Source organism: Acanthaster planci, linkage group LG19 (genome assembly GCF_054643075.1).
Source record: "Acanthaster planci isolate LZ-2023a linkage group LG19, COTS_SCS, whole genome shotgun sequence".
In the NCBI taxonomy this organism is placed as follows: domain Eukaryota; kingdom Metazoa; phylum Echinodermata; class Asteroidea; order Valvatida; family Acanthasteridae; genus Acanthaster; species Acanthaster planci.
The window spans coordinates 1,689,736-1,705,122 of record NC_141795.1 but is presented as its reverse complement, the minus strand read 5'-3'; the positions used below and the strand labels follow the sequence as shown (position 1 = coordinate 1,705,122).

The window sequence follows — 15,387 nt, the reverse complement described above, 5'->3', positions numbered from 1 at the left end:
GCATAAAAAACCAAAAAGCATCAAAATATGGGTTAAAATTGCAAAACAAAACTTAAAATCAGGTTAATTGAAACCCAAAGATGCATTTTCAAGGGTTTTTAGTAAAATTTATAAAAATATTTCTCTTTCCTGGTTCCTTGAACACATGTTCAATGCCCACGTTCAGTACACAGGACACGGCGCACGTACTGTGTGTGTACATCACTAGTGTACACGACAGGTTCAGTCGACTTTGAAAAGCTGACGACTCAACACGAAAGGTGCACGCCAAAAACTATAAACACAGATTAACTATACAATAGTAACACCAACTAACATCTTCTATTTTTCTTACAATGTCACCTTGATGCCTAATTTGGCCATGACTAACCCCCGAAATGCAGAAATACCCCAAAATTCCGTTCAGAAAATGGTCTGCGTGGCACCTGACTCAGAACTACACAAAAAGAAGCTAACATATAGTTTGAAGCAAGGGGAATCCAGTGGTGCATGTTGTCATTCCGACAAAAGGGTACAAAAGGATGAATTCTGACTTTAAATCTGCCGTTTTCCACGTGCACAGTCGCACATTTTATATGCACCGTAGCGCATTTGGCTGCGTATTCAAGTAGGGTGCGGCAACGATGTAATTCTGGTTACCAAACCTGATGGATCTGACTATTCCCCCTCGATTTCATTACGGGTCGTCAGGGATCAACACATGGCCAAATATAAATAAAAAGGCCGGCGTGAATTTACGAGTAAGCCTAGCAATGCATACATATGGCAATCTCCAAGGCATACATGCTCAGCACCTGAACATCATTTCCAAGAAAAAATGAGTGAAAAAATCCACGTCGCCGCACCAGTTTCAGAGCCAACCCCCAACCAGAAACTAGTGTCATTTTGCGGTCTTAAGCTCGACCATGATTGTGCCTACCGGCTGCCCTGTAAGCTAGGCAGCGATGTTCTGGGGAGTCATGCTGCACATTTTGTCAGTTACAGTGTACATGTACAGGTATAACTTTTGCCCTCAAGAAAGATCTTGCCGGGATCAAAACATACGGCCCTCCTGGTTGTTTTCCTTGTATTTTTGGATACCATTGCCGGAAAGCACCGTGCAGAAGTTTTTTAATTAGATTTTCTTCCAAAGATTCATTCAGGGGCCCCAAAGTTCATTAAGAGGCACTAACTTTCAATAACTCTGCAAAGGCTAACCTTGTGTTCTATCAGCTGGGTTCAATTATTTCCTCAATTTATTTCCAACCATTACATTATGTCACAGGCTGTTATTTTAAAGAAATTTTAACGAAGAATTCAATCAATGTTCAATCTTCACATGTTGTCTTTTGTATACAAAAGACAAAAGGAATATAAAATTTAATAAACTCAGATTTGTTGACCGGAAGTAAGTTTTACTGCAAAAACGTCGTACAAGAAAGCAAAATGAAACTCCAGTGCATCATGGCAAGTTGAACAACTTGAAGAATTTTTTTGTTAATTAAGTAATCTTACTGTTTTAACACCATGCATTATTAAACTTACTATGAACGGACTTCACCCGAGTTTCATTTAAAAATTAATCAAGCAACCTTTTAACATTAAACAATTAACCACTGTTTTACAAGGCCAAAGCGGAGCCGAATGCCAAAACTGACTACACTAGCATAATAAAAAGTAAACTACAACTGGGCATGTTGGAAACTGTCGGGAATTATATTGTGAATTACAGGTACGTGGATTTCACCCATATTTCACAGAAGTTATATGTGTACCAGTTACATTTTGTATGGAGGTAAAGAACAATAACCAGTCTGAATTACCAATTAAGAATGAAATGTTGTTCTCCTGCTGCACCTTATAGCATCGGACTGTGTTTAAAACAGTGCTACAAGTCGTCTTATTATAATCCTAAGCGGAGTCTTGGCCAAAGATCGTATAGCGCCGAAGGCGCAAGATGGATAACTCTGCTCAAAAGATGTAATTACCATGGGCGCCATTTGAGCAAGCTATACGCCTGCGCAGTTTACGGTAATGCCTGATCGCAGGCTCACCGGGTGCACGTGCCTGCCGCGGCGCCTGCGCCTTAATGTGCATTGCGCAGGCGTATCGCCTGCTCAAATGGCGTCCACGCGAGTACAACGTTTCACGTGTATTCACAGTGAAGTTCGCCATCTTGCGCCGCTGTACGATCTTTGGTCTTGGCCGCCCACATTGATGTTAGAGTGGTTGGTTTCTTGCTGTGGATGACATTGACGTGTATGGGGCTAAATAACTGATACAGAAGACCAGAAATGCTTCCTTGAAGGCATATCTTGACGTACCAGGTGACAAACTGTCAAAGATGAAAGAAGAAATCGACTGGAGAGAGAAATGGAGATGCAGAGAAATAGAGCTTTGGTCTTGGAGAGGGCAATCCACTTTCTACCTTTAAAAGGCCAGTATAAACATTGCATGACTTAGTATACACAACAGTCCATGAAAGGGCGAGTAATAAACGTGTTTGGCCTGTTTCATGCTGTACGTACCATAAAACTCACCGAGGAAAGTTGTCCATATCTGCTGGTAGATCATGTAAGAATCTCTGTGATACTTCACTTTGATGCCTACACGGTATGTGTTACGTATCCATCGAAGCATGTTTTCATCAGCCTTCAGTTCAGAGGCTCTCCTCAGCTATGCTACAACCACCACCCAAGGAATGTATGAAAGAACATTATTGTTGAAAAGATATTTTCAAGTTTGCATTTTTCAAAGAATTCTATCAATCATAAATACATGCACTTGTTTCAGTAGGGCTTTTCAAACACTGAAATTATGGAATAAACACATGAATTCGAAACCATGTTTTTCTTTTGTCTATTATAAGCCGTATAATTGTTCAAATTTTTTCAAATACTTGTTCAGAGTTCACATTTCATGATGGCAGTAAATCTCCCTCAATTTATCTAGGTCTTTACACTTTAGAAAGAATGCTGCATCATGATTCCATTTTTTTTACATAATATTGATGATGGGTTCGATTATAAAGTACATATATGTGCACAAACCTCGATCACTTGACTCAGTACACATGAATGGATCCCGTCCTTTTTCTTGCCTTTCCAAATTAAGCAAGTTCTTTCTTGCCACACATGTTACGAAGTGGAAGCAAGACATGACTGGATCAGGATGGGATGGCACCAAACAAGGGTCATTCATCTAGGCAGAAATTAAACAAAGAAATAATTATGGGAAACTGACTAGGTGTTTTTGAATGACTATAACGATGAACAAAGAAATTGACCGCAGTGGGATTTGAACCTGCGGCAGCTATCCAGCCCTATGTTGGTGGCTCTTCCCATTTGTCAATATCTCTGTTCGGGGGGCGCTAGCCAGAAGCCATTACACCTGAAACACCATGTAGCCAGGGATCACACCCCAATTACACGATACAACTCGGGAAGAGGTGAACAGGGATCACACAAAGAGGATACGGCTGTTTGAAAATAAATCATGAAACAAGTCCTACAGAAGTAACAGATAAACACAGGAAATTCAAATGAAATCTGGGCAAGATTTGTACGTAAAAACAGGAAAGAAAATGTATTCAGTATATTGGCAATATCGGGATGCACATAAGTGGGCATTCTGTAACCGTAGACATGACTACGGTTACAGAATTGTCCTTGAACAACTTATCCGAGGCATGTCTGATAAGAATAACTTGGTATGGTGTAAGTTGGTATACTTTATGTGTGCTTGGTCGTGTTGGTAGGCGTGGTAGGCTAAAGTAATGTCAAATTTTACAGCAAAATTATTCAGGCGTTGAGCCTTGAAAGACATCCAGACATGCGCACATACCTCTTTCCGTGCTCCCTGTGTCATCCGCACTTCCTAGTTGTACCTCTTGCTCGCACTTGACTCTTGTCTTATGAATTTCGTGGTGTTGAGTGAACCTGCATTTTGTCGCAACACAGCGCTCCTTACTGTCACAGTCCGAAATTTCCCGCCACTTCTCAACAGACGATTACAGGATTTTAACATTTTTTCACATTCAGGGACACTAACTCGGATTTTCTTCCTCAGACACGCTCTCCAATTTTTGACAAGCCACGACAGCATGTGCATGTGAACAACACCGCTCTTGTTCTTCAGATCTCTAACTAGCACGTATATTCGATCCCCATAGTACGGAAGCGTATATAGGACATGACTGAAAAAAAAATTGGGCCTGCTATTTCGCCCGGGCGGATTGGTATTTCGCCCGGGCGAAATAGTAATCCGCCCCGGGCGAAATATAAGGCAGAAAATCTTCTTTCATTCATGTCCGATATACACCCCCGAAGTAACCATAGTAAGCCGAACGCAAGACCGTTAGCACGTGCCCTTCCTTTCTTGTTAAGTGTCCAAGAATTAAGTCGGACCAACGCTCACTCCAAAGAATACATGAGCCAACACAAAGCACCGAGTACAGCCCTTTGTCTGAAAGATTATCCCCATTACCCGGTGAAATGACGTACTGTCCATTGTCTAGGGATTACCTGAGATCGACGTTCACTTCCGGAGTGCTCGTCAGTATTTTTCCGTGATATCGCGCATTATGAGTCGTCTATTTTAAGCATCATATTTCATTCCGTTGTGCATTTTTTTCCTTTCAATAGATCAACCTTTACCCTACTCTTCTCTCATATTCATGTTTATCCACACAAAAGTCATATTGTGCCATAATTTTTACCCTTCCCTTGTTCCTATTCATCCCTTACAGAAGGTTAACCTGTGTCATAATATTTACCGAAACGTCTTCTATAATCATATTCCTACTCATCCCTTAGAAAAGGTCAACTTGTTCAAGACTTTCTGACCGTTTCCTCGTTCCTATATTCATCCCTAGGTCAACCTGTACCTTCACCCTACACCTCATTCCTCTTCATAGATATATGATATTATTATCATTCTTATGCATATTCATGTGACCATTTCCTATTTCTGTAGCAAAGGTCAAAGTGTACCAGACAGTGCCCCCCACTACTGACGTGGCCTGCTGTATGCCGCTGTTAAGAGTTAATCTTGCGCGCGTGCGCACGCACACTTTTGTAATGAGCGCCATGAACACACGTGCAAAAGTGGTTCCAAAGTCACGCTCTGTGAAAGTCCAGAGGGTCATTTCCACACCAATAAGATCCAGAAAACGACTTGTATGGGAATCCATGTAACCAGATCAAGTCCAGAGTCGTATCCTCGCGGTTAATTAAGAGCCGGAAATCAATTTGTATGGGAATCCATGTAACTTTTCCTCCTCCGTCGATATAGTGTCAAAGTGTAACCGTTTATGAAATGGTTCCCTTACATTGATTGAACTGGGTTTCTTACTGTGCATAGGTAATCTTTATACTTTGGATTCAAGGTTTAATCGCCGATGAAACAAAGTAATCCGATTACTGGTTTTGTTAAACTTAATGTTTTAACTTCAGATTAAACTTAATTCCATTGGATGTAAAAAGATTTTAAATGTAAAACCTTTTGTGAGTGTACCTCTTAACTCCCGTATTATGAAATCCACTAAAAGGTAATCGAAACATATTTGTGTTTTGTGATTATTTAAGACAATGTGATGTTTTCATGGTAGACGATTTTGTTCATTTTCATACGCACGTATTAAATCACCAAAAGATGGTAATAATTGAATCATACACTAATCTCTGTGTCGTACTTATTTCTCTCTACTACATTGTCCTTTTTTTAAACAATTCATCGTCCCTTCTAGTCATTTTTACAATTATATAAACTGTAAGGAAATTAAGATGACGGGCATCCCTTTTTAACTTTTTTGTTTTGGCATACAAATCTGATTACAAATAAATTCGTGAGCATAAATAGGAAACATCGACATCATAAAGGGTCTCTATAAATACATGGACGGCTGAATGATTCATCAGTTTGTCTTTAGCGGAACATCGATACGATTTTTTTCCGTTCTAATATTCCTACATCGGTGAAGACAATAGAATATGCAATACTGGCCACATACGGCTGTATTGTAGACTCAAGGCAAACCTTTTTGTGCGTCCAGTAGTTGGCATTGTCTGTTAAAAGCTTGTCCCGTAGACGCGAGGATCTTCCCCGTCAGAATAGAGAGATCCCAATACGATGCTTTTAGCGTCGATCTGCGCACTTCCGCGTTTGAAAACGAGGCTGTATGTGTCAGCTTCAATTCTTAATACGATCAGACGATTGAAAGTAAGGAGTTAAGACACAAAATACATAAAGATATGTTAAATTCAGACTTTTCAGGCTGCAATTTTTGAGGAAGAGTCTTTCAGGATGACTCGACACGTAAAATTAAAAGAAAAAAATAACGACAATTGACCGCGAACTAACGTACCTGCGATGGCCGTGTATCTTGTGCAGTGGACGTGGTTTAACCTGGAGGGGCGTCATACTTACGAACCGGATATTCCATGTACTGAGTGGACTCCGCGGGCGGGCGCGACGAAGTTCAACACAGAGAGCCTCTCTCCGACTGATTGCGTTGAGGAATGGAAAATGTTTTCACGGCCACACGACGAATTGTATACCTGGCTGTGGTGCTTTCCAAAGTTTTGGCATGCAACAAGGTCACTGACGGACCGACTGTCACCTTGCGAATATACAGGGCTGCATCAATTTATTTCTACCTTGTATTCGTTCGCATGGTTAGCACTTGAAAGGCAAAAAGCGTTCTTACTTCAGTGAAACTTCAATTTCACGTTAACGCCATTTTATCAATAATCTCTCCTGAATCTCTCCACGTCAACCACTTGGCTTTCTTTATCCTAATGTTTTCTCTCTCGGACTCTTGGCATCTCGTCATTGATGGCATTTATAACTTACTGAATGGAGTTGCAGAACCCTGGTACAATCTTCCAAGAATAGGCTTCTCTACCGTTTTCACTGTAAGTCAAACCACTCTTGTGATGTCACCCTAGTATTCAGTAAAGTGTTGAGTATTCTTCTTAAAAAGAATGTACAATTTGGACATTCGTCAAAAACTGATAGATCAAACTTGACTTGATACAGACACAGAAAAGCACGTGACGTTAAATTACAACGTCAAACACGGTGAGAATCACTCTCGAAAATAGATTGCTTTACACGTCTAATGCGGTTAACACTCAAATTTTAGATTTGCTGCGGTGACATTTTCTGTTGAGATTAGCGATTTTTACATATCCTTTCCATTTTAGTATTATTTCATTTTTTTTCATTTTAATTGCGATTCGTATTCTAATGGTTACGTACAATATTTCTTATCTTTATCATTTTTCTTTGCGTATTTATTTTAAAATTCACATTTAGCCACTTAACTTTCGGTTAAACGTCAGTTTTAACTCTTCCTCTGTTCATAAACAATTTTTAAAAACAACTTCAGCAATCACAATTCATGTACAAATTTGCAAAACAATTAATTGTTTAGAAACTTACGTATGATACTTTCCAGATGAGTGAGGTGATATTCCAAACGCATGTAATTTCCAAACGAAAGAATTTCCTTCAGTGACGGAGGGATTTCAAAGAGCAAGCGTGTACTTCCAAGGTTGTAAACGTAATCTTCATTTGAAGAGACAGTCAACTGTAGTTCTCACATCAGTCACTCGAGAAACCTGTTCGTTGGTGGTGTAAAGGGTTCACAGCTCCGTACAGTCATATCGATAGTCTTTGCTAACTTAAATTTAGCATATTTCGGCAACCAAATCCGTTGGGACCGTATTGACAGCGTGTGTGCAGTACGATACACTGATGGTGTCGACTGCATGTCTGTGTGTGACTTTGTGTAAAGCAGGTACTATGCCATGAATGAAAAAATAGTTGTGCACCCAGCCGAGGAGTTACTCAACTGCTTGGGACAGGAATGAAGCTTTTATGTACATGCAAATATACATAGCCAGCCAACGCTGGACAAATGATGGAATTCATCTCACGGCTTTCAAAGCATCAGTAAAACCTTTTTGTTCTTTTGTACAATACGGGCAGTAATAGTGGAGGGGGCGTGGTTTAAGTCAGAAAACGCTCAAAAGGTGGAGATTCTTTGATTCAAATGGGCTCAGACGCTTCGCATCCCTACCCATTCGAATCAAAGAATCTCCACATTTCCCTCGTTTCTCCTTATTCGAATTGATTGTTATCCTCCGTTATGCTGCATCGCGAAAACGGATAGTGAATTTCTGCCAAAGCGACCTCCCATTCTCCAGTAAGTTGAATTGGATTCGCCAATCTCGCGTTGTAGCTTGATAGCGTGTTGTTTAGATAGACCAATCGAAGCGTTGGACAGTAACGTAACAAAGACTTGTGTGGTTGTCATTGTCTTTACCCTGTCAAGTCAGAGACCCAACTGTTGAATTTGGAGGGATATAACCCGACCATTTAACAAAGTTCTTTCGAAGCATTCGTCTTTCTCATGCGCAATACTTTTTCCACTCTGAGTACACGTCATCTTTTTTATGTACCTTCTGTAATTCCTGTTCGTAAATGATCCCATAATTTCCTCATCGGAATAACCTTTTGGGTTGCCGTTGGTTGCCCGTCCGTCTTACAATCGTGAATATTTCCCGAGACCAGGCAGGGAGGTATGATTTCTCAAAGACCATGCGCTGTTTACTGATTCTGTCTCCAACCTTAACTTTAAATTAGGCCTACACTGCAGACGCTCCATTGGAATATAAATTTTTCCACACGATACTCTCATTCCTAGCATCTACTTCAACAGGTTTCGATGATACGAATGATTGTAACCTTTTACAAGTTGTTGCAGAACGGAAATGTATTTGAAGGTACGCAACGTGAAATACTTCCACATTCTTCCTTTTAATGTCCGATTAAATCATTCCACGATCGATGCCTTCACTTCACTATTTGTCATGTAGAATCGGATGCCATTCTTCTTTTGAATAGTTTTGGAGATTGCGGTTGACAGATTCACTACTTTTATCCGTATAGATAAAGATGGGTCGCCTTTTGGTAGACTGTGAAATATCTTGATAGGTGGTTATCATAACCTCACCCGTCTCATTTTTAACGGTCGCACCCATGCGTACTTGGAGAAGACGTTGATGCAAGTCAGTAAGTACTTACATCCATTATTGTATCGTGCAAAAAAGCTGGCTGCGTTCGAGCGAGTTACTCGTGTTAACACGAGTACACTCTTTATTCAGTCAAAAATTGTTGGCAAGTAAAAACAGTTTTAATTCTTACGGTACAAATTTACTTTTTGACACGTGTTTGCGCTAAATAATTTTACAAACACTTTTTATTCTTAAAACATAAAAGTTTTCCTGACGTTTTTCACCTTTAAAAATGTTTGAGCATTATTTTTTTTCAAAGAATTATTTCAACTTTAAGAAAATATGGCGCAATTTTTACTTTACAATCAAATTTATAGTTATAATTTTTTTCAACATATATTTGTTCATAAAGGTTTTCTTAATTGTCTGTCAACTTCAAAACTTTTTCAACAAAATCTTTCTAGTTTTTTGACTCACAAAAAATATTAATTCAAACATAAAAACTTATACAATTAAATATTTGCAACTGAAAAACTAAAATTACATTTTACTCTTAAAATATTTTTCTTTTTAAAAATGCATGTAACAATTCTTTTGTTGTCATAAAATATTTCTAACATTGTAGACCAAGAAACGTCTCTGTTAAAAAGTTGCTTTGTTTGCTTTGTTAAAATCAGGTATATCACTTTTATCAAAACAAACTGCAACACCCTTTTTTGCATCATATACAGAAAAATTTTACACTTTAGGTTTCATTAAAATTATTAAATACAAATTGTAATATTCAAAATAATTTGTACTGTTAGTTTGTTTCATACAAATAAAACAACCAATTTAAAGATCTTCACTTAAACAGTTCAAAGTTTTAACAAACTTTTATGATATGAGTGGTAAAAACAAACCGTCCATAAAGCACCTACTCAACAAGGCGTTTGCATCTGTTTTTAAGATCATCTAGACGTTTTGAAAGTCTCGATAAATGTGCCTTTGTTCGTTCAAACTCATCATCCTTAGTGAATCAGATTGATTTACTGCATTTAAAAACAAAAAGGAGTATTCGTTTCTTTCTTTGCCATTGATCAAATCATTAACGGCATCATCAAAATACATGTCTACGTGCTCACACCTTTCTAACATCATAGACAACTGCGGATACTATCTGAGTTGCAGAAAGTAGCATAAAGATAGAAATACACTTGTCTTCTAAACATGCGTGTTTCTTCTTTTGCCTCGTTGACTTCCTGTTTCTCTTTAGCTCCTTGCTTCTCTGCGTCATCTTGTTCCCCTTCCCCTCTAAAACAATCATCAGTTCAATCAGTTCAGCTGTGAAAGATCAAAAGAAACCACATGAATACATGTATCACACAACGCAGTGGGATAAACATCACGCAATTTCTTCTCGGGATTTGAAAATGGTATTGTAACAATACTGACGGTCTGTATAAGGGACTATATCATCGGCATCGGAAGGTGAGCCTAAATCAGATTCGGTGTCTTGGCTTGTCTCTGGTGCAACTGGGTTTTCTTCCGTCTTGCTTGCACGCTGTCTCTCCGCCTCCGGTGTGGCTCTCTAGATGACTGGAACAGACTTCACCAAGGCTCTCCGTTCTTCTACCGAAAGGTTGATGCCTCGTGCACCGGCCACCCAAGCAAAGTGTTTGCCCTTCCTCTGCATGTATTCTCTAATTTTGATATACACGTGATCTTTAAAACCCTACTACGACATGGCGATTGTCTCTGAAGGGAAAGCGCCAGAATGTCGTACTTTTGGGCACCAGGCGACGCAGCGATCTACCACATGCTGGCGCTACACTCTTGGTCTCCATACGTTTCTGTAGTTTCTGCATTCGGTCATCACAGTCTGCACGGTAAAACGGAGGTCTGGATTCACCAATCTTCCGATGGGTGCCAGCAGTATCAAATGAACCAGCCATTGATTCCATCTTCAGGCAGTGTAGTAATTCTTGGTCGTCAGTTGATGTACTCAGGATGAGTACGAAGACAGAATGACAACTCCACCTCCGGGTACCCCTTATAACTTACATGCACTACAGTCTCATCTTACCTATCTAATCAGATCACATTAGTTTATCTGATCAACGTTCGTCCAATCCCTCTCCAGAAACTATGCAACACCGTTTATCTTTGTTCATTCAGCTCGCTAGGATTTCAGGGCAACATCACCAAACTTTATCTCTCCTTTCGAGCAATTACAGCGTGTCACAACGTTACTTAATCTTCTCTTCCTTCCACCAATCACCACGCCAGATTTTCAGGGCTCACCCCCGCTCTTATCTCTCACCGCCCCCACAACCTTATCTTGTTATACTCCTTATCTCCTTACATCACCACCTAATCCCTCTTCATCCTCTCACCCACACTCTTATCATCCTAACCCATCTCCCAATCTCTTATCTGCCATTACTGCCCCTAATTGTCATTGGTATTACGTCATTTTTGTCTGTTGTGCCGGATAAAGACCCCCTTTCCTACTCACGGTGGGGTCCACAATGTTCAGGGAAGGTCAGGCTCATAAAAACAAAACACGATAAGAAGACAATGAAAACTTTTCATACGTCACGCCACACTATTTTCAATTTGAGAAAACAGAAAAGTATGCAGTGGGAATGAGCATTCAGTCCCGTAACATGCTGCAACTCTAGGACGTTTTATACAAAATTATAATGTCAAATTAACACCATTCAATTTCGACAACCGTGCGAGTATAACCTGGCTTTGAAAAACTTGCTTTCAGCTCTAACGTCTGGAAACTCGGCCTCCTAATGTTGTTTAGACTTTCCGTTTTGTCATGTCTTGTTTCATTCATTTTGCACGTACATTCTTTGCATTCGCCAATAATGGTGGGACCAACCTACGGCACTGATGCAGACGGATGTCACAGTACCCTAGGCTGGACACGAACCCCGATGGTGCCGAGTGTTCTCGTCAAATTACTGAAGGCTCGTCTTCACCAAATGTTCACATGACCAAAACTGCAGGAATTCCTCCAGTTTCTGAAAGCAGGCAAATTTTCCGAACTCGTCCTGTCCACATTCGGATAGTATCTTTGATGTTCGGGTAGTTCCGGCCGTGCCTGTTCACGCATATTGTTTTTGCTTGTTGCCCACATGCAACACAACGTTGCTCCTTTCCTTTGCATTTGTTCTGAGTTTAGTGCATGTTTTCAGAGTGATCGCTAGTATTAACAGTCTGCATGCACATCTAAACACAGGATCCACCGAGGGATAAGTTCGAACAGTGACAAATGTCAACCAATGGTCGATTTTGACTGGTAACATATGCGTGAAACATATATTGGGCACCAGGCAAAATCGATCAGTGGTCAACAAATTAATTGTCGCTGCTCAAACGTGCCCCTGCGCTTTCCTTGTGAACCTTGACATGTTGCGTCATGATCTATTTTTATTCGTGGGTGATATCAGACGTAAGATTTTATCAAGAGTCATCAGGGAAACAGACTAACAATGCCCCAGGTAAGTTCCTTAGCGAGGTCAAAGAGTACAGCGTCACTGGTTATTAAAGCGTGAAGTCTAGGGAATGGGCATCAATTACAATGAAGCTCATCGGAGTCGATCCACAATCTCCAGCATCTCCAATCCCGACATTCTGTATGCTTGATGTTGACATCCCTATCAATAAATGGACGAGTCTGTTCTGAAGCTTGAGCTACTGTTGGCGCTCTACATGGAAATATATGAATCATGCAATTCAGCTGCTGCATGTATGAATATCTATCGTGAAACAGGTTGATCAAGTTGCTCGGCGGGCACAGGGGTCGCGGGCCGACGCGACGTGCGCCGAAACCCGGTACTGAACAGCCCACGAGCAAGGGCAGAATCGGTGTGGCATGCTGGATGGATCGTGGGGCACAGTGAACGGGCTCGCCCCCACTAATACGGGCGATTCACAATAGTGCGCCCCCAAAAGTTGTCAACACGTTGGCCAATCACAACGCGCAACGTCTGTTGACCCTCTCCAAACGCGCACTGGGTCGACACTGTAAATGGCCAACGCGTTGCGAACTTTTGGAGGCGCGCTATTGTGAAACGCCCGTATTGTAAAATGACGCAGCTTATGGACAGCAAACATGGCCGACTAAGTACTTGATTTCCGTGGTTGCGGCAATCCAGATCTTGGAAACTATAACTCATGTCGAAGATTTAACTTGTCTAAATGAAAGATGGTAGCTGTTACATTGCAGATACGTGGAGGTGCCAAAGTCCCAAGCGTGATGTTCCTGCAGAGGCACAACTACGCGACATTTTCGCGTGTTACAGCAATGGCAACTACGACGTCAGTTACACAATTTTTGGTTAGAATCACTGCACTTCGGAGGTGATTTTCTATCTCCTCGTTAATATAATCTCTGATTTATTTCTGAACTGATTGGAATCACAATATCATAACTACAGCCATCTTGAATCATATCCCATCATGCTCTATCTTCCCATGATTCACAACCAACCGATTGTTGATACATGTAATGCATATAAAGTGCTGTACATGAGTATGCCGTGTAACGTCCCATTACAGCGTGCCTGTTCTTGATCGGTAGAAGTGTTGTTTACGGAGCAGTGCACACTACTGGGACGTTCCTTTCACAGTTTGATGATGTATGCTGAGAATTTGTCGTGGAAAAGCTTTATCTAAAACATGCTGTAATACCAAAGTATTATATAAAAAACCCTCCTCCCTCCTCGTTTTTACAAATACAACTGGAATCCTTCCAAAAATTATAAAATTTGATGTCACGGCCCCCTTGTAAAGTCCCTGTTCGCTCCGAGCGGAACAAAAGAGGGCGTGTTTTCTTTAGTACTCTTCGCATAGGGTTCCACTACACCAAATAGGCGCCCATAGAAAACAGTGCCACATCGGACCGAAATAGCGCCGCCTGTTGACTCTTGTGAAGAGGTTTGCCTCCGTTTTTCATTGGAAATTCAAGATTATGGCCAGCAGATCACTTTTCGTTTAAATTTTTGGGGGGGTTAGCCACTCAAATTCTTTTTTATTCGCCTTTTCCCCGAAGATACCCCTAAAATAGCAATAAGACTTTGCGCTCAGCTCTGAATGTAGCCGCCCGCCTCTGTCCAAAATAGGTCCGCAATTTGGGGCTTTTTGTGGAAGAAATGCCCCGAACTGGAAACTGTCAGTCCCAAATTCGGGATTCATGAAAATATTTCTATGACAAAGCAATAACTCCTGATTCTAGGACATAAAATTTTTTTTACATTAGATATGTGACAGATTTTCTATTGTAAAATGTCTGGATTCACGCGATATTGGCGCGAAAATTTGGTTCAAATTCAAATTTATTTTACCCAATTATTTTATCCGACGGATTCCCGATCGAGTGAGACAGTCGTCTACTTTATATGTATCTAGTTTTTATGGCCAGGAAAACTCATTTTTAATAGATATTGATCAAATGTGGCAACACTCAATTTTTTCTAGTGAAAATTAAAATAATTTGGGGTTTATTAAAAATCAAATGTTACATAACCGTTTCTGATGCAGCGCACAAAATCAATGCTATACTGAAAAATGAAATGATTAATGTTATTTGGATTTGTCATGAAAAATTTAATTACTTATGCTCAGTTTATGAAAATCCTTTAACAAAGACGACGCCTCATTTTGCAATCAGAGCCCACGAAATCAGACATAGCCTGTTGCTGTGCTGTTGTTAAGTGCAAAACTTGCGCACGCGCACTTTGGTTATGAGCGTCATGAACATACATTTGTAAGTGATCCACAACGCTTGAACAACGTGCAACCAATCACAGCTTTCCATGCGTTTTCACGTGCACGCACTAGGCTCTCCCCCTCTGACATTGCAATCAGACATATCAGAGCAACAGACTAGCCCAATCAAAATACCTATACCCAGCAAGAAATGAGACCGAGGGGTACCCCCCCCAACATGTCCAATCCCTATAGATACACATTCCAGACTATTGTTACTTAACGCATCTCCCCAAGATGTCTGAAAGGAATTCCCGAGATTCCTGCGAGACAATGACCAACACAAAGTAGGGGGGTTTCTCTCCGTCTCATACCTTGCTGCATATGAAAATACCGGTAACTATCCAAACTGGGCGCCATCCTACCAGTGTAACGTTTGGGCCATACCCACTGAAAACTAACACTATAAGACCCGTGCCGGGATAGCTCCACAAAAATCTCAACACCACACAAGAGCCTCACCACATTACATGATTCACACGGGCTATGCAAAGGGATGGCTCACACGTAATTAATGCATTGGCTATGCGAATAATGCCTGGAATACACAACGGGAACACCGCATAAAGGTTTTACGAGAAGACCCAAGGATTGAGAACTTCACAGAAGAGATTGACTACATCAC

At 40.6% G+C, this 15,387-nt stretch overlaps 2 long non-coding RNA genes across 2 annotated transcripts in view; both read right to left on the bottom strand.

Moving 5' to 3' along the window:
* Positions 1–607: 607 nt before the first annotated feature.
* Positions 608–7,784, bottom strand: LOC147795952 (uncharacterized). Its single transcript, XR_015423367.1, has 4 exons — positions 7,423–7,784; positions 3,030–3,180; positions 2,520–2,660; positions 608–2,340 (listed from the first exon to the last, which is right to left on the bottom strand). It is a non-coding gene; the product is annotated as an uncharacterized LOC147795952 (long non-coding RNA).
* Positions 7,785–9,197: 1,413 nt separating this feature from the next.
* Positions 9,198–15,387, bottom strand: part of LOC147795951 (uncharacterized) — a 23,852-nt gene continuing 17,662 nt past the window's right edge. Inside the window, exon 3 of the long non-coding RNA XR_015423361.1 lies at positions 9,198–10,322. This is a non-coding gene — a long non-coding RNA (uncharacterized LOC147795951). The remainder of the gene's footprint in view (positions 10,323–15,387) is intronic.